This window comes from Narcine bancroftii, chromosome 1 (assembly GCF_036971445.1).
Source record: "Narcine bancroftii isolate sNarBan1 chromosome 1, sNarBan1.hap1, whole genome shotgun sequence".
In the NCBI taxonomy this organism is placed as follows: Eukaryota; Metazoa; Chordata; class Chondrichthyes; order Torpediniformes; family Narcinidae; genus Narcine; species Narcine bancroftii.
This window is the reverse complement of record NC_091469.1, coordinates 236141852-236163176: the sequence shown is the minus strand read 5'-3', so window position 1 is coordinate 236163176 and position 21325 is coordinate 236141852. Positions and strand designations below refer to the sequence as shown.

At 43.3% G+C, this 21325-nt stretch overlaps 1 long non-coding RNA gene across 1 annotated transcript in view; it reads right to left on the bottom strand.

The window, feature by feature from the left end:
* The window catches only part of LOC138750916 (uncharacterized), a 43061-nt gene extending 22233 nt beyond the window's left edge, over nt 1–20828 (bottom strand). The window contains exon 1 of the long non-coding RNA XR_011349626.1: nt 20743–20828. This is a non-coding gene — a long non-coding RNA (uncharacterized lncRNA). The remainder of the gene's footprint in view (nt 1–20742) is intronic.
* Nucleotides 20829–21325: the final 497 nt, after the last annotated feature.

Below are 21325 nucleotides of genomic sequence, written 5' to 3'. Positions count from 1 at the left end.
AATTCAGAATCCAAAACCCAGATCGTTTTTAGAATTATACAGTCTATTCATTCAGCTTCATAGGCCATCATCTCATTCCCCAACATCTTGGACTGACATCCATCATGCACACTAACAACTGTGTAGAAGTGTACAATCATACCAGTTCATGACAAACCTTTAACATCATCTTTGTTTTTCCTCACATTTCAAAATGATTAAACATTTCATAACTCTCAACAATCAATGATTCACTTTCTGAAATCAACACTTGGACAGTAAAGTGGTCATTATATTTATAAGGCCAACTCAGATTCAGATTTCAGATTTATTGTCAGAGAACATACATTACATCACATACAACCCTGAGATTCTTTTTACTGTGGCAGAATTACCATTTATTGGTAGTACAAAAAAAAACTGTACACAGTGTATACATGTAAATAAAGAATTGTAAACAGATAACAAATGTAAGCAAATTGACTGTCCAATATAGAGACAATAAAGAAAACTCAATAAATTGCACAAGTAAGAATCCTAAAATCAATTCTGATTGAGTTTGTCATTGAGGATTCTGATGATGGAGAGGTAGCAACTGTTCCTGAATCTAATGGTGCTCTCTGACAGCAGCATTCCAGAGAACCTGTAGATGTTCTCGATAGTGAGGAGAGTCTTGCTTGTGATGTCCTGGGCTGTATCCACTACCTTTTGGAGGGCTTATGCTCAGGGATATTGGTGTTTCCATACCAGACTGTGATGCAGCCAGTCAGCACACTTTCCACCACACCTCTGTAGAAATGTTCCAGGGTTTCTGGTGTCATATCAAATCTCCGCAAACTCCTGAGGAAGTCAAGGTGCTGACGTGCTTTTTTCATGATGCCATTAGTGTGTTGGGTCCAGGAAAGATCCTCCGAGATAGTGATTCCCAAGAACATATATTTGCTCACCCTCCCCAATGATCACTGGATTGTACACCTCTGGCTTTCCTTTCCTGAAGTCAACAATCAGCTCCTTAGTTTTGGTGACATTGAGTGCAAGTTTGTTGTTAGTGCACCATTCAGCCAAGTTTTCAGTCTCCCTTCTGTATACTGACTCATCACTTTCCCTTATACAATCCACTACAGTGGTATCGTCGGCAAATTTGTAGATAGTGTTATTGTCGTACCAAGCCACACAGTCATAAGTATAAAGTGAATAGAGCAGGAGACTAAGAACACAGGCTCCAGTACTGATGGAGATTATGGAGAAGGAGGTCTTACCAATCCTCACTGATTGTGGTCTGGAGGTAAGGAAATCCAGGATCCAATTACACAGTGGGGTGTTAACCCTCAGGTCTTGGAGTTTGCTGATCAGTTTTGAATCACCAGGTATGGTATGTTCCCACTGTGGTGGGAACATGAATCATTTGGTGTAATAGATCATTAGAGTCAAAAGGTTAATAGACTTTTCTCTTTGGCTTGGCTTCACGGACGAAGATTTATGGAGGGGGTAAATGTCCACGTCAGCTGCAGGCTCGTTTGTGGCCGACAAGTCCGATGCAGGACAGGCAGACACGGTTGCAGCGGTTGCAGGGGAAAATTGGTTTGTTGGGGTTGGGCGTTGGGTTTTTCCTCCTTTGAATACACCCTGAAGTAGCGGTAGCTACAATGACTGAAACACACCACAGGTCAGTACAGGTTTCAGTTGAACTGCTTTATTTGAATCTTCGCGCGTGCCCTTTAAGGGCCAGTGTGAGCTCCGCCCAGCTCTGGCGGAGACGTCACCACACTGCCTCGAGCCACACGCTGTGGCCTAAGCCATAAGGCACTGTTGAACCCCCAATGACGCCATCTTCACACTAGCGTGCTGTTAAATGTAGAGCTGGTTCGCCAGCGATCGATGTGCGACGCCACACTGAATTAATTACATGGCAAATAGATACTATAATAAGCCAAGGAGAAAATGAGGGACATTGAGACATTTAATCCATTCCCCAAAAGAGAAAGACACAAAAAAGTGATTCCATCAGAAGCATTTTTCTTTTTCAGATATAAAACGTTTGTTGCATTCTTCGATCATCAGGGATCCTTTGACTTTCTTTCATAATTCATCATGCACAGTTTTATATCCTTTGCAAATTAGAATTCAATCTTATTTAAAAACATTTATTTCTAATGGAAGATGGACTGGGGACTGATGTTCATTATTCTGGTATGTATTTATTTGCATAATTTTCAGAAGCCATAGGAACCAGTCCCTTTAAAATTAATCTTTATAATACCCACAACACCATGATCTACCTCAAATGTGCCAAAGACTTCCAATTCTCCTGTGTTTTTCTTTCAATCGACCCAGCCACGATATCTTATTGCATTCAACAATAAATTTTCCTTCCTTTGTCTTTCCCTTCTTAAATATTGCTCCTCCTCTAATCTTCCTTATGCTGACATATCATCCATATTGCTTCAAAGGTTGATCATTGATCCACATTTAAAGTGCATATCTTCCAGCTTCTCAAAACCAGCATTGTCAACAAGTTCCACAGTCTGACAGTGAATCACAGGCCTTTCGTTCGTTTTATTTCTTTATTAACATTTATTAATTGAGTTCACAGATCAATTCATGAGTCAAAGGGAAATAATTGAGAAAAGCCATTCAGACATTATCATTCACAACTTAGTCTCAGTGCAAGGCCCAATAGCCTATCCAGCACTTCTTGACGAAAGATCTTGGTCCTGACAGCATTTGGTAGAGGTACAATAAAAGTGACTTGACGAGAAAAGGCTTTTAGCAGAGGCGTAGTTTTATCGTATTGGCAGTAAATAGGACAGCAGAATCATTAAACTCAACATGACACAAAAATGGAATAGAGGTTATACAAGGCTTACCATCTTAACAGATACAAAACTATGTGGAATGAGGAGGAAATAATTATATTAATATAAAAAGTAGGACAGATTGACTAACCTAAGTCATTACACTTAGCTAGATAAATATGATATTGACAATAATGTATTCAGTTTAATATTGGACTCGTGTTATTGCTAAATCGAGTAGCAATCACACATTATGCATCAGTCTGCAAGGTTATGCATCAGTCTGGAACTTTAGGCACCAAGGTATTAAGATAGCAACATACATTTTAGGTATACACTCTCAGTGAAGAAGTCATGGCACTCCAGAGCATGCTAGGGATTTACAGAACACTGCCAGGACTGGAGAATTTTAATGATGTAGAGAGTTTAGATGTGTTGTTATTTATAGAATATAGGAGACTCCGAGAAGGGGTGTGTGAAGTAATTATGAGAATCGAGATAGGTTGAGTAGGAAGAACCTTTCACTTTCTGTGATCAATAGCTTAGCTTTAAAGGAGCAGGTAAAAGAATTAGAGACGAGATTTTTTCTGGCGGAAAGGTTATTGGGCTTTCCCTCTCCTTATATATTTGCAAGATGTGAATTCTGTTGCAATGTCAGCACGCATTAACCATTCCTGGTTGTCCTTGAGGTAAGAAAGAAATGAAACACGAGGTGCTTTCATATTGCAACAGCCAGGTAGCCCTCCTAGGACCCAGGTGAGATTACTGGGTAGAATGTGTCTAATAATTAACTGCACAGGTCTCCAGACGAGATGATGACGACAGATTGCCTTTCCTGAGGGATAGATGTGAACTTGATGAGTATTTTTACATGACAGTCATTTTCATTTTTAAAATTTAAAATTTAGACATTTCTGCCCACGAGTCCGTACCTCCCAATTTACACCCCATTAACCTACAACCCCCGGTATTTTTTGATAACTATTACTGAGAGCAAAGATTATTTAAATTGCTGGGTTACTTAGCTACTTGAATTTAAATTTTTCAGCTAATCACTGGTGAAACTTGCCGCTTGAAACTGCCATCATATTTGAACAGTACCTGGATAAGCAATTGATGTGATATAGCCTGCAGGATCTCAAGTAAAGAGATCGGAAATGGGATTCATCTAAATGGTTCTTTTTAAGATGGCTTTAATGGTGGGATAAACAGTTTCCTGTAAGATATGTACTGTAAGTTTTCCTTTTCACCTTTTGGATTTCTCTCACAGTTTACTCCATAGTTCATATGACAATGGGTCTTTATAAGTTCATTGTCAGCGTCTTGTGCCTTTGCACCAGAATCTAATTAAAATTAGTGCATAGAGCAAGTTAAACCAGGACATACTGTTTTAATGCAGTCCTTTGTATTCTTTCCTTATCCTTATGCAGGATTTTATCATATTTTTTTTGTTAAATAGAAATAGTTAAAATAATATGAAATGTTATGCACAGTTGTTTGGAGGCCAGGGCCCAGTGACTTGATCTCACTAAAACCATGCGTTTAATAGTGACGTGCAAGTGATTTAAACAGGTTAACCCAGTGCCACTTGCACATTCAGTCATGACGGGAGCCTTCATTACTCTGTCGTGCGCATCACGCATGTACAAGGAGAATTAATTCCGGTCGGTATCCATGGATAGTTCAATTTACCAAGAAACCTACATCTCTGAAATGGAAATGCTAACGACCCATGATCATGACTGGAAATAACTCAAGAGGGACTATTTAGAAAGTCACAGTAAACAAAGTGAGCTTCACAGTTCTCAATCAGCAGGGAACAACTTAAATGTACGTGGGTAAAGGAGGAGATTAAATCCAGAGGGATTGAGAGCTCAGGAATCCAGGTAACCCCCGCACTGGGAGACCTCCGGCACAAGGAACCATCCAGCACAGTGAACCCACCAACATATGGAACCTTCCAAAACTGGGAAACCTACAGAACAGGGAAACTCCCCCCCTCTCCACCGCACCCCCCACCCCCCCCCCCCCCCGCCCAGTAGAGGGAACCTTCCGGAACAGGGAACACTCCAGTACAGGGAACCCTCCAACACAGGGAACCCTCCAGCACAGGGAACCCAACACACGGAACCCTCCAGTACAGTGAACCCACCAGTTCAGGGAACATCCAGGAACAGGGAACCTTCCAGAACAGGGAACCCTCCAACACAGGAAACCCTCTAGTACAGGGAACACTCCAGTGCAGGGAACTCTTCAACACAGGGAACCCTCCAATACAGGGAACCCTCCAGTACAGGGAACCCTCCAACACAAGGAACCCACCAGTACAGGGAACCTTCCAACACAAGGAACCCTCCAGTACAGGGAACCCTCCAACACAGGGCACCCTCCAGTACAGGGAACCCTCCAACACAAGGAACCCTCCAGTACAGGGAACCCTCCAACACAAGGAGCACAGGGAACCTGCCAGAAGAAGGAACCCACTAGTACAGGGAACACTCCAGCAAAGGGAAACCACCAAAAGGGAGAACCTTCCAACACAAGGAACCCTCTAGTACAGGGAACCATCCAACACAAGGAACCCCTCCAGTACAGGGAACCCTCCAGATCAGGGAACCCTCCAGTACAGGGAACCTTACAGTACAGGGAACCCTACAACACAGAGAACCCTCCAACACAGGGAACCCTCCAACACAGGGAACCCTCCAGTACAAGGAACCGTCCAACACAAGGAACACTCCAGTACAGGGAACCCTCCAACACAGGGCACCCTCCAGTACAGGGAACCCTCCAACACAGGGAACCCTCCAACACAGGGCACCCCCCAGCACAGGAAACACTCCAACCAGGGAACCCTCCAGTACAGGGAACCCTCCAAAACAGGAAGCACAGGGAACCCGCCAGAAGAAGGAACCCACTAGTACAGGGAACACTCCAGCAAAGGGAAACCTCCAAAAGGGAAAACCTTCCAACACAAGGAACCCTCTAGTACAGGGAACCATCCAACACAAGGAACCCCTCCAGTACAGGGAACCCTCCAGATCAGGGAACCCTCCAGTACAGGGAACCTTACAGTACAGGGAACCCTCCAACACAGGAAACCCCCCAGCACAGGGAACCCTCCAACACAGAGAACCCTAAAACACAGGGAACCCTCCAACACAGGAAACCCCTCAGCACAGGGAACCCTACAACACAGGGAGCCCTCCAGTACAAGGAACCGTCCAACACAAGGAACACTCCAGTACAGGGAACCCTCCAACACAGGGCACCCTCCAGTACAGGGAACCCTCCAACACAAGGAACCCTCCAGTACAGGGAACCCTCCAACACAGGGAGCACAGGGAACCCGCCAGAAGAAGGAACCCACTAGTACAGGGAACACTCCAGCAAAGGGAAACCTCCAAAAGGGAGAACCTTCCAACACAAGGAACCCTCTAGTACAAGGAACCATCCAATACAAGGAACCCCTCCAGTACAGGGAACCCTCCAGATCAGGGAACCCTCCAGTACAGGGAACCATACAGTACAGGGAACCCTCCAACACAGGAAACCCCCCCAGCACAGGGAACCCTCCAACACAGAGAACCCTAAAACACAGGGAACCCTCCAACACAGGAAAACCCTCAGAACAGGGAACCCTACAACACAGAGAACCCTCCAACACAGGGAACCCTCCAACACAGGGAACCCTCCAGTACAAGGAACCCTCCAACACAAGGAACCCTCCAGTACAGGGAACCCTCCAACACAGGGCACCCCCCAGCACAGGGAACACTCCAACCAGGGAACCCTCCAGTACAGGGAACCCTCCAAAACAGGAAGCACAGGGAACCCGCCAGAAGAAGGAACCCACTAGTACAGGGAACACTCCAGCAAAGGGAAACCTCCAAAAGGGAAAACCTTCCAACACAAGGAACTCTCTAGTACAGGGAACCATCCAACACAAGGAACCCCTCCAGTACAGGGAACCCTCCAGATCAGGGAACCTTCCAGTACAGGGAACCTTACAGTACAGGGAACCCTCCAACACAGAGAACCCTAAAACACAGGGAACCCTCCAACACAGGGAACCCTCCAACACAAGGAACCCTCCAGTAAAGGGAACACTCCAATGTGACAGGAATTGATAAGTGGAGAAGATTACTAAAGAGGTTAACAATGGCAGCAAAAACACAAAAATGCTGGAAGAACTCAGCAGGTCTTGCAGTGCCCACAGGAGGTAAAGATCTATAACCAATGCTCCAGACCTGAGCCCTTCTTCAAGATGTGAGTGGAATGAAAAAAAAATGAGCCAGGGCTGGGGGAAAAGGGAAGAAATATTGGGGGAGGAGCACAGGCCAACAGACAGAAGGGAATAATTGAATCTGCATCAGCGGACAGGAGAAGACAGTGAGAATTGATCTGGGGAGGGGGTGGCTCCATGAATGTAGAGCTGAATGAAAGGAGAAATAGGAATAGGGGACTTGGGGAAGTGGAGAGACAGGGGATCGCTGGGGTAATGGAAACCAGAGATGTCGCTGTTAATGCTGTCCGGTTGGTGGGTGCCCAGACGCAATATGAAGGATGCTACCCCAAGTTGCAGGTGGTCTCAGTCTGACAGTGCACGAGACTACAGACAGACATGTCGGCCATGAAACGGGATGGGCAATAGAAATGGGATGCCACCGGGAGATCCCCGCTACTGCGGCAGGCTGAGCTAGGGCGCTGAGCGAAGCAATATCTCAGAAACCTCCAGTAGATTAAATCTGAACGCCATTACTGTCAGCCACAGCAGACTGACAGCTTCTATCTAGCTCTCGGCCTACTGGTCTAGAGGAAAGGGTATAAAAAGATATGGGTCAGGTGACCATGGAAGCTATGACCCACAAGATTGCAAGGATTGCTTACGATGATATGTTCAAACTATTTCTATTCTCACTTCCCGTTTCACCTCCAAGATATGCTCTGTCCTGATTTACAAGATTGTTTCAACAGTCCCTTTTATTTGGCCTATCATGCTTAAGTATTTCTATTTTTTTAACTGAACGGAATTTCCACTGCCTATCCGATAAGCGACAAGAAAATACTCAAAAATGCTGGAGAAGCTCAGCATGGGAAGTAGAGGATAACCAAAGTTTCAGGCTTGAGTTCTTCATCAAGCTATGAGCAAAGAGTGGGCAGGTGCCTGAACAATGGCCCTACCTGCTCACAGCTCTGACTGCGGTGCATTGCATCCCACACAGACTAGTCCTGATACAGGATCTGCATGTAATCTGCTGTCAGACCAGAGGAAAGTCCTTGGAGGATGAGGCTACCTCATTCTATACTGGAGGACTCACATGAACACCATGATGGACGAGGCAAAGGGCCATTGAGAGGCTGCTTGAAAATGTGTATGAAATATTTAAGAGCATCAACTTTACACGTGGCTCTGCAAGGAACTTGAATCTCACCTGGTCATTGGCATTACCTGCTGATCCAGTCATGAGCTCTTTTTCCACTGGCGTCCCAGTTCATTGGCCAGGCAGTGTCCCGGTTAATGGAGCCGTTTTGGCTGATCCCACTGGGCCATTTTTAACCGGGACACAAACTGCTTTCCTGCTGACCACAAGTCACCCCCAGGGATAGGAGTGTCTACCTTCAACAATAGTCCAGGGATGCAATTTATCGTTTTCCCACTGCCTTCGTCAGCCCGCTGGCATCAGCTGACGCTGGGGATGTGAGTAGGGGTCGAGGCCGTCAATCCCCGGCATGGGTTTACACCATTTGATGCTGGCGTGCTGATGGTTTCCATTTGCCACTTGAGCCTTAACTGTTAATTTGGGTGTCAATTCCTGGGACAAAGTTCTAGTGAAAAAGGGGCAGTAGTGTAGGGCCTGATGGCTGGGCTCAGCATCCACTGCAGAGGAGGAAAAGGCCAATCAATGTGCAAGTTCTACAGTGGAAACACAGGTATTTGCCATTACGTCTATTTGCCATGCAGTTTCAGGCTGCCACCATCACGACGAACTTTGCAGGGGATTTAAGGGATCATCGCACTCCACTAATCTTTCCTGCAAAAGAATGAAAGAATCACAGGCTTGCTGCCCCAATGGAGAGTCAGAAACTTGATGGAATATAAATTAGTTTCCCCTTTTCATGATCTCACAGCTTCAACACCAACAAGGAATTCAACTGCCCCTCAAGGTGAGATAATGCAGGGTATTTAGGTTGAGATTCCATCCCTTACCCCTGCCTGGCAGTTTCCTCCACTGCAAGGGGTCAGATCTCTCCCAGCTTGGTAGCAGATACCAAGGGAGCACTGGGGTTTAATAGGCAGACAGGTGAAGGCACACAGAAGAGACCAGAAAGTGGCTGCATCTTGATTAATTGACACTTGTTGGGATTTATTATTCAGATTTTGGCATATTGTTTCGCTTTGTTCTCAATTTGTGATTTGACATTAAATGGACACACAAATGTTTAGTAACAGGAGGATACTTAAATGGGAACAGTGTTTAAACCTACTGCACATCAATCTAACCCATCCCTCCCTCACAGACCTCCATTTCCTTCCATCCACATGCCTCTTTTTAATGTGTCTATTGGACCATCTCCCCCTGTAATGCATTCCAGGGACCCACCACTCTCTCAGTAAAAATACTTCTGACATCTCCCCCAAAACTTTCCTCCACTTACCTCAACATCTGTCATCTGGTATTGGCACATTGGGAAGAAGATGGTGGCTGTCCCACTTATCTATGCCTCTCATCATCTTATGCGAATCTGTTAAGTTGCCTCGCATGCTCCATTGCTCCAATATGAAAAGCCCTGGCTCACTCAACCTGTCTGCATATGACATATTCTCTAATCCAGACAACGTCCTGTTGGATCTTCTCTAAAACTTTCACTTCCTTACTATGATGAGGCGGCCACAACTAACCAGCATTTTACAGAGCTGCAGCATTACCTTGAAGCTCTTGAACTCAGCCTCCTAACGAATGAAGGCCAGCACACTATTTGCCTTCTTAACCTGGCAATCTTGGTCCCAAAAATCCCTCCCTTTCTCCACACAACTAATGTTCCTGTACTTCAAGTTTGATCTTCCAAAGTGGAAAAACTGACCTGGGATTATAAATTGGGAGGGTTAAAACTACCTGATTTTAAGAAATTGCGGCAACCCATCGCCGCGGAGGTCGAGCCAGTGCTCTAGGTGGCAAGCACAACCAAAGGCCAGCAGCACTCGCCTCAATAAGAGAACCGGCAGGTGAACGGCAAGGGCAGCTTAAAGGCCAATGACCCCAAAATGGCACTGGCATTGCTGCGCAGCCAACAGACAGGGACAGCACATGGGGAGGAAGGGCATTGCTATGCAGAAAAGTACCTGCATGCAGGAAGCCCGCTGTTGTAATGCACGTTGTGACGTCAGCCAAGGGGGGCCATGGCGGGAACAGCGCAAGTATAAAAGTCAGGCCTGAGTCCTAATAAAATCCAGACATTAACCTGAATAGGCCAAGTGCATGAGTGCGTGAGTGTGTGTGTGTGTGTGTGTGTGTGTGTGTGTGTGTGTGTGTGTGTGTGTGTGTGTGTGTGTGTGTGTGTGTGTGTATGTGCCCACCTGTGAGTGTGTTTGTGAGTGAGTGTGTGTGTGTGTGTGTGTGTGTGTGTGTGTGTGTGTGTGTGTGTGTGTGTGTGTTCTTTTGAGTAGTGTGAGGCTACAAAATATTATTTCGCTGCACAGACTGGATTTGTTTCTTCCTTTTTTAATCAGATGGCCAGTTCTTCCAGGGTTACAATTGTTTGCGCATGGTAGGAGAAGAGATGGCAGAAGAATTTTTTAAGTAATTTGTATATAAATGGGAGTCTAAATTAATCAGAGGAAAAAACAAATAATCCTCTATTGAGGCGTGTATTTTATCTCTGGGGCAAGATCAAACAATTTATGGCACTAAAAGAGGGATTATCCTCAAAGACGCCTTCATTTCAAAATAATATAATACTCATGACTTTGGGGAATAACATTTTAAACACCTGCTACCATTTTGGTAGCAGGTGTATGGAGGATTGTTACAATCAACACAGGTAATTCATGTATTTTGAGAAACTAAAAAAATAAATATAATTTGATGAATGGAACATTCTTCTGCCATCTGCAATTATGACCTCTTTTAAGGGATAAGTTGGGTCCATCATTTGCCCTATTAATGTGCACAGACGTGGAGGTTCTAATTCAAAAAGGGATCGCAATTCCATTTATTTCTACTGTATCTTTCCTACTCCAGGACCAAAGCCCAAAAATTGGGTGACATAAATCTCAGGAATCAGATTTGGGCATTGTAATTGATCAACAATAGTAGTCAAATTTATGGCTAGATAGTATATGACAGCTCTTAATAATTCAAGATCTAGAATGATACATTCCAATTTTTTTTACATCAACTAGATCTCCTTGTATGTCCAGGGTGGCAACGGCAGCACTGAGCGGGGTTGGGGGGAGGGGGGAATGCATGGTGGGTAGTGGCAACAGTGCGGGAGTGGTGGCAGTGGCACTGAGTGGGGGTTGGCAGCGCTGAGTGTGAGTGGTGGAGGTGGCACTGAGTGAGGGGTGGCGGTGGTGACGCTAAATGGGGGGATGGCAGCAGCAGTGCTGAGTGTGAGTGGCAGAGGTGCGCTGAGTGGGGGAATGGTGGCCACGATGCTGAGTTGGGGATGGCGGTGGCAGTGGCGGTGCTGAGCAGGGGAGAGCATTGGTGGGGGGAGCTCTGAAAGGAGCATATTAGAAGGTTCATAAAGTACATTAGCGTAGAGTTTTAGCCTTGAAGATATATTGATACATGTAAGTTGGACTAACAAAAAAATGTTTTTGTTGTTATAACTAGCTACAGGGATATTTTATAGAAAAAATAATAAATTTCGGCTGAAACACTGCACAAAAAATTTATAAACAGCCATTTTGGTTTCCACCCCATGATGGTGTCACCCAGTACAGTCCATCCCCCCGTGCCTCCCCTTGTGATGTCTGTGCCCTGGTGAACACTGAAGTAAATTATTAATTAAGGACTTCCCCTACCTCCGCCCCATCCAGGCAAATGTTCCCGTTATCCCTGAGTGGTCCTTCCCTCAGTCTAGTCATTTCACATATGAGTAGAACATCCCTAACGTCGAAGTACTCGAGATGGCAGAGGTCGACAGCATCGAGTCCACGCTGCTGAAGATCCAGCTGCGCTGGGTGGGTCACGTCTCCAGAATGGAGGACCATCGCCTTCCCAAGATCCTGTTATATGGCGAGCTCTCCACTGGCCACCGTGACAGAGGTGCACCAAAGAAAAGGTACAAGGACTGCCTAAAGAAATCTCTTGGTGCCTGCCACATTGACCACCGCCAGTGGGCTGATATCGCCTCAAACCGTGCATCTTGGCGCCTCACAGTTTGGCGGGCAGCAACCTCTTTTGAAGAAGACCGCAGAGCCCACCTCATTGACAAAAGGCAAAGGAGGAAAAACCCAACACCCAACCCCAACCAAACAATTTTCCTCTGCAGCCACTGCAACCGTGTCTGCCTGTCCCGCATTGGACTTGTCAGCCACAAACGAGCCTGCAGCTGACGTGGATTTTTACCCCCTCCATAAATCTTCGTCCGCGAAGCGAAGCCAAAGAGAGAGAGAGAGAAGAGAACATCTTGAGAGTTTCCTTAATCCTACTTTCAGTGTCTTCCTTATGACCCTTTCTTGCTCTTCATTCTGTTCCTTCCCGGCTACCTTATAATTCCCATGACCTGCACTTGTTTTTGGTTCCTAACCCTTACGTAACCTTTTTGCCTCTTGACAAACAGTTCCTCTCTTGTAAAGCATGATTCATTTATCCTACCATCCTTTCCCAGCCTCAGTGGGATAAATCTATCCAGGACCCCAGGCAAATGGCCCCTAAACATCCTCCACATTTCTGCAGTGCATTTCCCTGAGAACATGTGTTCCCGATTTACTCCCAAGTTCCTGTCTAATACCATTGTAATTAGCCCTTCCACAATTAAGCAATTTTCCATTTCAGCTGCTCTTGTGGCTGTGCTGAAGGTCACAGAGTTGTGGTCACCATCTCCACAGTGATCCCCCACCAAGAGGTCCGTCACCTGATCAGGTTAATTAACCAGCACTAGATCCTGTATGGCCTACCCTCTTGTCAGCCTGTCCATATACCATGTCAGGAACTCTTCTTGGGCACACCTAACATTTTAACCTTTTGAACTAAGAAGGTGCCAATCAATATTAGGGAAGTTGAAGTCACCCATGGCAATAACCCAGTTATTTTTGCCCTTTTCCAAAATCTGCCTAGTATCCCTCCTCAGTGACCTGGAGATTATTGGGCAGCCAATAGAATTTTTTATTTAATTTTAATGGTTTAGCACAGTAGAAGCCCCTTACGGCCCATGAACCCCATGCCACCCAATTAATCTACAAGCCCCATAGGCTTTGGAGGATGGTAGGAAACAGTACACGTGGAGAAACCACACGCCAGTCTTAGGGACAATGTACAGACAGCGATAAATTCGCACGAGGGTTGCTGATGTTGTAATGACATTGTGCCAACCGCTACACTAACCATAATGTGTCCAATAGAGTGATTGCTCGCTTCCTGTTTCTGATTTCCTCCCACACTGATTTAGTAGACGATCCCTCCATGACATCCATTGTTGGAATGCTGGCATATAATGACATCACAAACTATCACTGAAGGGCAAGAGAAGCCATAAACCTGACTTGCTGTGCTGCCTGTGGTGTAGAACTTTCAAATTATAGCCTGATGACTGCAGAGGAAGTGCAATATGTCTTTCCAATCCAGGATTGGAGATCTTTGCAACTGGTGCAATTATTCAATCCAATGTTGATTGAATCTTGCTATCCTTTGAAAATCAAGGCTTCTCCATGCTGCTGTAGAAGTCTCGATCAGCACCTGCCAAGCATTTTCTAAATGGTGAACAGACTTGGTAGCTAGTGATAGAGATCGAAAATTCAAGGAAGATCAAGAAGTTTAACTTGCAATGGTTGTGGTAGCTCAGAGAAACGAAGGTCTGGAAAAGATTGTGAAGACGGGGGGAGCGATTTCACAGCAGAATTTGAAATCTAGGATCAGAAATTTAAGTCAAGGAACCATTTCATGGACAGAAAATGTAGATCAGAATGCACTGGATGTGATGTGAATGGTTCTGAGTTTGCGTCAGGACATGGGCAGCTGAGCTCTGAATGACCCAAGGTTTATGGAGGCAGAAAGAAGGAGTGCACTGGATAGAGTTAGGAAAGTCATCGGTCTAGGTTTCAACAGCCAGTGAACTCATGCAGGGGAAAAGCTTGTGCAATGTCTTACAGGGGCGCAGCTAGAGGGGGAGCTGAGCACACTCTTGAAAAGTGGTGCTTTCCCCCCACCCCTCACCCAGTCCAACACCACTCCGACCCCCCCAGTTCCGATGCCGCTGCCACCTCCCCCTCCCAGGTCTGATGCCGCCGAAAAATCAGTGCGGCCCACCATTCAACCACAGACTCACCATATTGGTCTGCGTCGTGGCACCTTTTTCAATCAGCTCGCTCTTCCTAACTTTAGAATGTGGCTATGCCCCCATTTGCGCATTGCGGTGACATCGGCAAGAATTAAGTATTTAAATAGAAATTTAAAAATTTAAACAATGAAAGGCAGAAAAAAAAATCCATTCTAGGGGGAAAATCTCTAAAGATAAATAAATTGTAAAGGAATGTGCATTTCCCATGAATCAAGCAAAAATAACAGAAACAAATATACATGCTCAGAGGCATTCATCTTAGTTATACCAGTTACTTAGTTTACTTTTATCTTGGTTACAGATAAATTCAACTTTCAATACATACAATGACATTTACTTCATAACAGAATTGGTTCAAAATAAGTAAAAGACGACAGTTTTCTCTCTGTTTTACTGATTTTAACTTGTGAGATAAAAATACCTATACTTGCAATTTGCTCTCATAATGTCTCTCAGACCAAATTAAGCAGTGATTTTCAGTTTGTGTTACCGCTGAAATGGTTTACTTTTTGAAAAGCTTTAACCCTCACTGACCTTTTCAGATAACACAGAATAAAAACAGGGAAAAAAATGCCTAGGGCTTTGCACAATGAATCTGAAGGAAAAAAGAGCGTGTGTGAAAAAGCAAAGTTTTTTTAAATTATTTTCCATGCAGCCAAACATTTAATATTACAAGCAGCCACACATATACTTTCTTCCTATGTGCCCATGAGAGTTTGGAGTTGACAACAGTGTTTGTAAATTAACAAATCAGGCCGTGACATGGCCTTCCACTGAGAAAGCCTTTCTGAAACAAAAGTGACGTTTTCTATGAAAACATTTCAGTGAGAGCCATTCATCACAGCAAACAGCTTCTGGCAGATGACCAGCTCCTTTCAGAGTGAGGTTTTAGAGAAAGGCATTTCCCTGTCACACTTTCTGATTCTAAACTCTTCACAATACTGAAAGTACGAAGTCGGGCATTTTTTTCCAGCTGCAGCATTGTAGCAAACCACCATTCGTTTCATACATTGCCATCCCTGGTAACCTCTTGCACCGTTAGACGGATGGCTGAAGAGGTCAAACATGTCTTGTTATTTTTTTTAAATATCCTCTTCATTAGCTTTTACTTCCTTTCATCTGAATGTTAGATCCTTCCTGAAAGCAGCTGAATATAGTTTCTGCCAATAATGATAGCAAAAATATGCTTTTGCCTACTCTCGCACAGTTGCTCGCCACCTTTTTATTTCCACTCACGTCCCACTTTAAGTAATCCCTGTGCCATCGGTGCTCTGTGATTAGTAAGGGACTGCTTGAAGTGGGGTGTGAGTGGGAAGGGAAGTTTGAGAACCACTGCTCTAGACCCAATTGTCCCTGAAATATTTTGCTGGAGAAAAATGGTCATTGGCCCATTTCCTTTGGAGTTCTGAAACCGTGCACAGAACGAGTCAATGAGGTACAATTAAAACAGAGCTTTCTTTCCACCCACATCCCACCTTAAGCAATCCCTTACTAATCACAGAGCACCGATGGCATAGGGACGACTTAAAGTGGAAAGAAAAAGGTTGAGAACCGCTGCTCTTGCAGAAGAGATTTGTTCCCCTCCCCCAGCTATGCTGTATGTCTGTGAATTTGTAAGTGTTAAATGATCTGAGATCCCCCCCCCCCACTTTCCTCCCCGCCTCCCCTGGTTTTCAGCAGGAAGATGATTGTAAACAGGACTTGTTGTTATGTCTAATCTCCTGGTCTGTGATTCAGGGAGTTTATAGGTCAACCCAAATCAGAATCAGAATTTATTGTCATGACCAAGTCACGAAATCTGGTGTTTTGCAGCAACACCATGGTGCAAACATTCATATTATAGCCATAGCTCATGAACTGGCTTTTACACATTCTATTCTTTTGCCTTTTGCTCCCAGAGGGAATCTCCAGCACATTGTCGGTCTTATGCAAGAGGAAGAGGAATAAAAATCAGGGAAAATAATAAATGAAAGAGACACAGACTGGAAAAGTACTACATTTATGTAACATGTTCAATGATTTGAAAATAACACAGGAGTAAGAATAGAAATGTAGAAATATTACAAAATAGGCCATTGATAAGATCACAGCTATTTGGAAATTTGAAAACCTGTTTTGAAGAAACATGATTGCACTATTTATGGATTTGCTATGAATGTGGTGACATTTAATTGCAGAACCCATCAACTTGCTGTGTCGACACTGAATTCCTAATGAGGTATTCTGACAATTAAAGAACTTCAAATTCTCGAAGGACAACATCTTTGAAGATCTACCCTGGGGTAGATGCCATCATGAAGAAGGCTCGCCGGCGGCTATATTTCGTTAGGAGTTTGAGGAAATTTAATGTGTCACCAAAGGCTCTGGTGAATTTCTACAGGTGTAACGTCGAGAGCAATCTGGCTGGTTGCATCGCCATCTGGTATGGAAGTGCCAATGCACTGCACAGGGAAAGGGTGCAGAGGGTGGTGAACTCAGCCAGCCTACCATCGGCATTCATTTTCACTCCATTAAAGAGAAAGCAGCCTCTATCCTCACCACCCAGGCCATGCCCTCTTCTCACTGGTACCATCAGGAAGGAGGTACAAGAGCCCGAGGATGAACACCCACCGTTACAAACACAGCTTCTTCCCCTCCGCCATCAGATTTCTGAATGGACAATGAACCACAGACACCCCCTCGCCATTTTTGTCTTCTTTTGCACTAATTTTTTTAAATTGTGTATTTACAGAAATGCAATTTATAGCAATTTGCACACTATTGCTGCTGCAAAACAACACATTTCGAGACGCATGTTCATGATAATAAATCTGATTCTGATTCTCTAGAGCATTTAAAGTGTACCCAGAACAAATAATCCACAAAAAGGAATCAGTTCTTTCATCCTCATTTTACAAAGTACTATATCACATGACATTACAGAGTTGGGCGTTTATTTTTGAAGCTATTGCTTCCATTAACTATATGGTAAGATTACCAGAGATAGCCACAGATGCAATGATTTATTTCCATCAATTGACAGGTGGCTATAATGTTCTCTCTCCACTGAGCATTTTTGCAATTAATTTGTCAATCTTGTTTGAGTTCTGAATAGTTTCTGAAGGATAAATGGTCAAAAAAAATGAAATGGACCTTCTTAAGGAAGGCAAGTGTGTCTTCCATTTTGAATATTGGCCATAATAACCCTATAGGTTTAATTCTAATTTCCTGTCTTGTTTTGACTATTTGGCCTCAGCCGGGGAATCAGATTCAGAATCAGAATCAGGATCAGAATTTGTTGTCATGAACGTGCCACAAAATTCGTTGCTTTGCAGTGTAATTATTGCGATAAATTACATAAATAAACAGTTCAAGAAAATAAGAGAAAGTGGTGTCAAGAGTTCATTGTCTATTCAGAAATCTGATGGCAGAGGGGAAGAAGTGGCCCTTATGCTGCTGGATGCTCGTCTTCAGGCTCCTCTACCCCCTCCCTGATGGTACTAGTGTGAAGAGGGCATGGTCTGGATCGTGAGGGTTTTTGAGAATAGAGGCTGCTTTCTTAAGACATCACCTCTTGCACATTCCCTCGATGGACTGACTGATGCCTGTGATGTCGTAGGCTGAGGTAACAACTCTCTGGAGTTTTTTTTTCTGGCCTGTGCATTGGCACCACCATACTAGACTGTGATGCATCCTGATAGAATGCTGTCCATGGTACACCTGTAGACATTTTCAAGAGCCTTTGGTGACATCCCTAATCTCCTCCATTCCAAAAATAGCCACTCACAACCCTTTATCATTATATCAACGTGGAGGCCCCAGGACAGATCCTTAGAGATGCTGACACCGAGACATTTGAAGATGTTGACACCCAGGAATTAAACAAGTATAACAATTCATTCATTCATCCACTCATAAATATTTTCAAAAAAAATAGGCAGAGTTGGAAAATACTCCCAGGGAGAAGCCGTTAAAAGTGTAGGTCAACAGCCTTTCATTGGTACTGAAAAAGTGAGAAAAATGTGTGTTTCAAATTGTAGAGAGGGGTTTAAGAGAACAAAGGGAACATCATTGATAGGTGGGACCAGGATTATTCAAGCAACACAAAGGGTTCAAGTACTGTAAACAAGAGGGTGGTGACCTAGTTGATTTTTTTTTACATAGAACAGGTTTTGTTCTGTTCTGAAGTGTCTCCCTACCTAAGTGGCCGATCACACAGGAACGACCAAAACTCTGAATATCTGTATCACACCGCGAGTTTAGACAAAATACCCAAAGTGCGTCCTATTCATTAGCCTGTTGTTTGTAGATCGCCTCCAATTCAGTTTAGGCTGCAGGCAATCCCTGATAATAACCTGGGGTCACTGAGGTAACATTTCGGACTGGGAATTCCCGTTACAAGCTTCTTACACCGACTACATTCCGTAAAATTGGGAATAATTTCCTGGAATGCAGCAGTTGTGTAAAAGAAAACATAGTTGATTTCAGATTATTTTTCTGAAGGAGTGCAAATAGCATGAAATGAGTGCAGTCAGTAAAGAGAAAAAATAATGCTGGGGTAGTGAGATGCAAAATACATAAGATGCTCTATATCTGAATTATAAGAGATTGATGGAAACCACATCGTTTCTTTGGAGATTAATAAAAGAGGTTAATATTTTTTTTGTTTTGTTTTGTGTACTATCCAGCCAAGTCAGCCCATACTTAACAACATCAGGTCATACAAAATAAAAGGGCAGAGTATGGGGTGAGAGAGGAAAGTTCAGTTAAAACAACACATGGGGTGTGATGAGGTAGGGTTTGTGAGAAAACTTTTTTATTGATTTTCACATTTGAGCAATATTTGGACAGGTACATGGATGGGAGGGGTATGACTGGGTGCAAGTCAGTGGGATGAGGCAGAATAATACTTTGACACAGTCTAGAACGGCCAAAGGCCTATTTTCTGTGCTGTAATGTTCTAATATCCGTTTAAGTGATCTGATAACCTGTTGGGATATATTCCAGCTCATGTACGTAAAATAATTGTAAGTATCACACCAGTGGCATGACAATACATCAATCTGACCTCCAAATATTACTTATTCTGGCTGTTTGAAGGGGGAGATAAATGGAAGTCTGCGGATATTGCGATGGTAGTAAAAACACTGAAATGCTGGAAGAATTGAGCAGGCCTTGCAGTGTCCAAAGAATGTACTGAATTAGTAACATTTCAGGCCTGAGACCTTCTTAAAGTATTAGTCGCAGCACCATGACAAACAAATCTGCTACTCTCACAAGATGATAGTATCTACATCTCAGACTTCAAGTTATCAGTCACAACTTGATCCAAACTATTCCTTTCAATATGGGACAGTATTGCAGAAACCCACCAGAATTGTTTTGTTACAAGATGAGGCCAAGGCACTCACATAAAGAAAGGGAATACACACCCAGGGTTAATTTCAGGTTGTGTATGACATTGCATCATTTCATTCATTATTTTTGTTTGAAATTTCACTTTCAGGCTGGCTTTGATTTTTCACATTGTGAACAAACAGTTTGTGGGGCAAATTAGGAAGGACAATAAATGTCGGACTGTCAGCAACTTCCACGTCCTGAAAATAAATAAATGAGAAAAAAAGGACAGAGCTACATGGTGATTCACATAATGTTCTCTTTGTATTGCATACTTCCTTCAGATATGAGCTGTGCACATTTTTGTCAAGGTTTCACCGAACGAGCTTCATGTCAGAGACATGGCAAACTTCATTTTGGAACCAAAGACACACTTACAGTGTCTAAAACTGAAACACTGCCAAGACCAATTTCTCGCCCACGGGGGCTAGTGAGTGATTTTCAAGGTTTATCTTTGAAATATACCTTGAGCCCTGAGGGAGCTTTTGTGTGAATTTGACACTTCTCACTCTATCTACTTCTGACAACACCTTTAAAGGATTTATGGAAATATGATCTGACAGAAAGCTTTACTGAATTCACCATTGAATATTTGTTAATCCTGCTCTCACTGATAGCCCAGGGAGAAAGAACAGCCTTCAAACCAAGATAAATTCTGGTCTTTCAAAAGATTATCATCAACTATAATCAACTTTGTCCCGCAGCCAAACAACCTAAGACTGGTAACTTATGAGTGATGCAGGTAAACTTGGGGACAGAAAATGAAAATCTCTCTTGCATTCTCTGCAGAATCTTGGAAGAATCTTGGCGAACATATGTGGCCGATTTTCATTAGGTGAATGTCCACTAACTGAGGCCTATCATGTTGCAGTGACTTAAAGTGGCAAAGATTAACTTTTGTGGAAAACAGAATCAGGCTGATAGATCGTCACTTTATGAATTTGCCGTCTTAGAAAAACTGAATGTCAGCATAAGGCAATTTCACAGTAAAAACTGTCTGAATGGAGCCTTTTTTTCACCTGGGTTCTAAACAAAGGGCAAAATAAGCATCTCCATCTCTTAAATACTTAAATTAAATACATACCTCTTTCACGCTGTCTATTTTGTAAAAAAAATCAATTTAAATGAATCATACACTTTAAATTATCTCTGGATCATACGAATATAAATGGATTACTCGTGTATACTTAAAACGAGGAAAGACTTTTTGATTCACATTGCCTCAAAATATATTACATTTCCTTTGGGTTCAAGGTCATTAACTTAAAATCTCCTTTGATTTCTTTCAAGTCATTCAGGAAAATATTCTAAATTCCATCTACAACAGAAATTCCGTGGTTGCATATTTCATAAACATACAAATGGTAAGATGGAATCATTTATATTAAGATATTGAAGTGAGTATCATGGAATTGGATTGGTTTTGGTTTTGTAGCTCTGGTTATTTGACAACGTTTTGTCAAACACAAAACAAAACAAATTGGACACAACAAACAACAATTATTCATGAAGGGATAAACTTGGGTTAAATGTTCCCATGCAACAAAATCTTAGCACAACTTAATCTTGCATTAATCCAGTGGTTTCAAACAAAACCTGAAACAGAATAACATGGGAAAATGTGGACAGTCTTTTTTTTTTGGTAAACGAAGTACCTGTTCGACAGC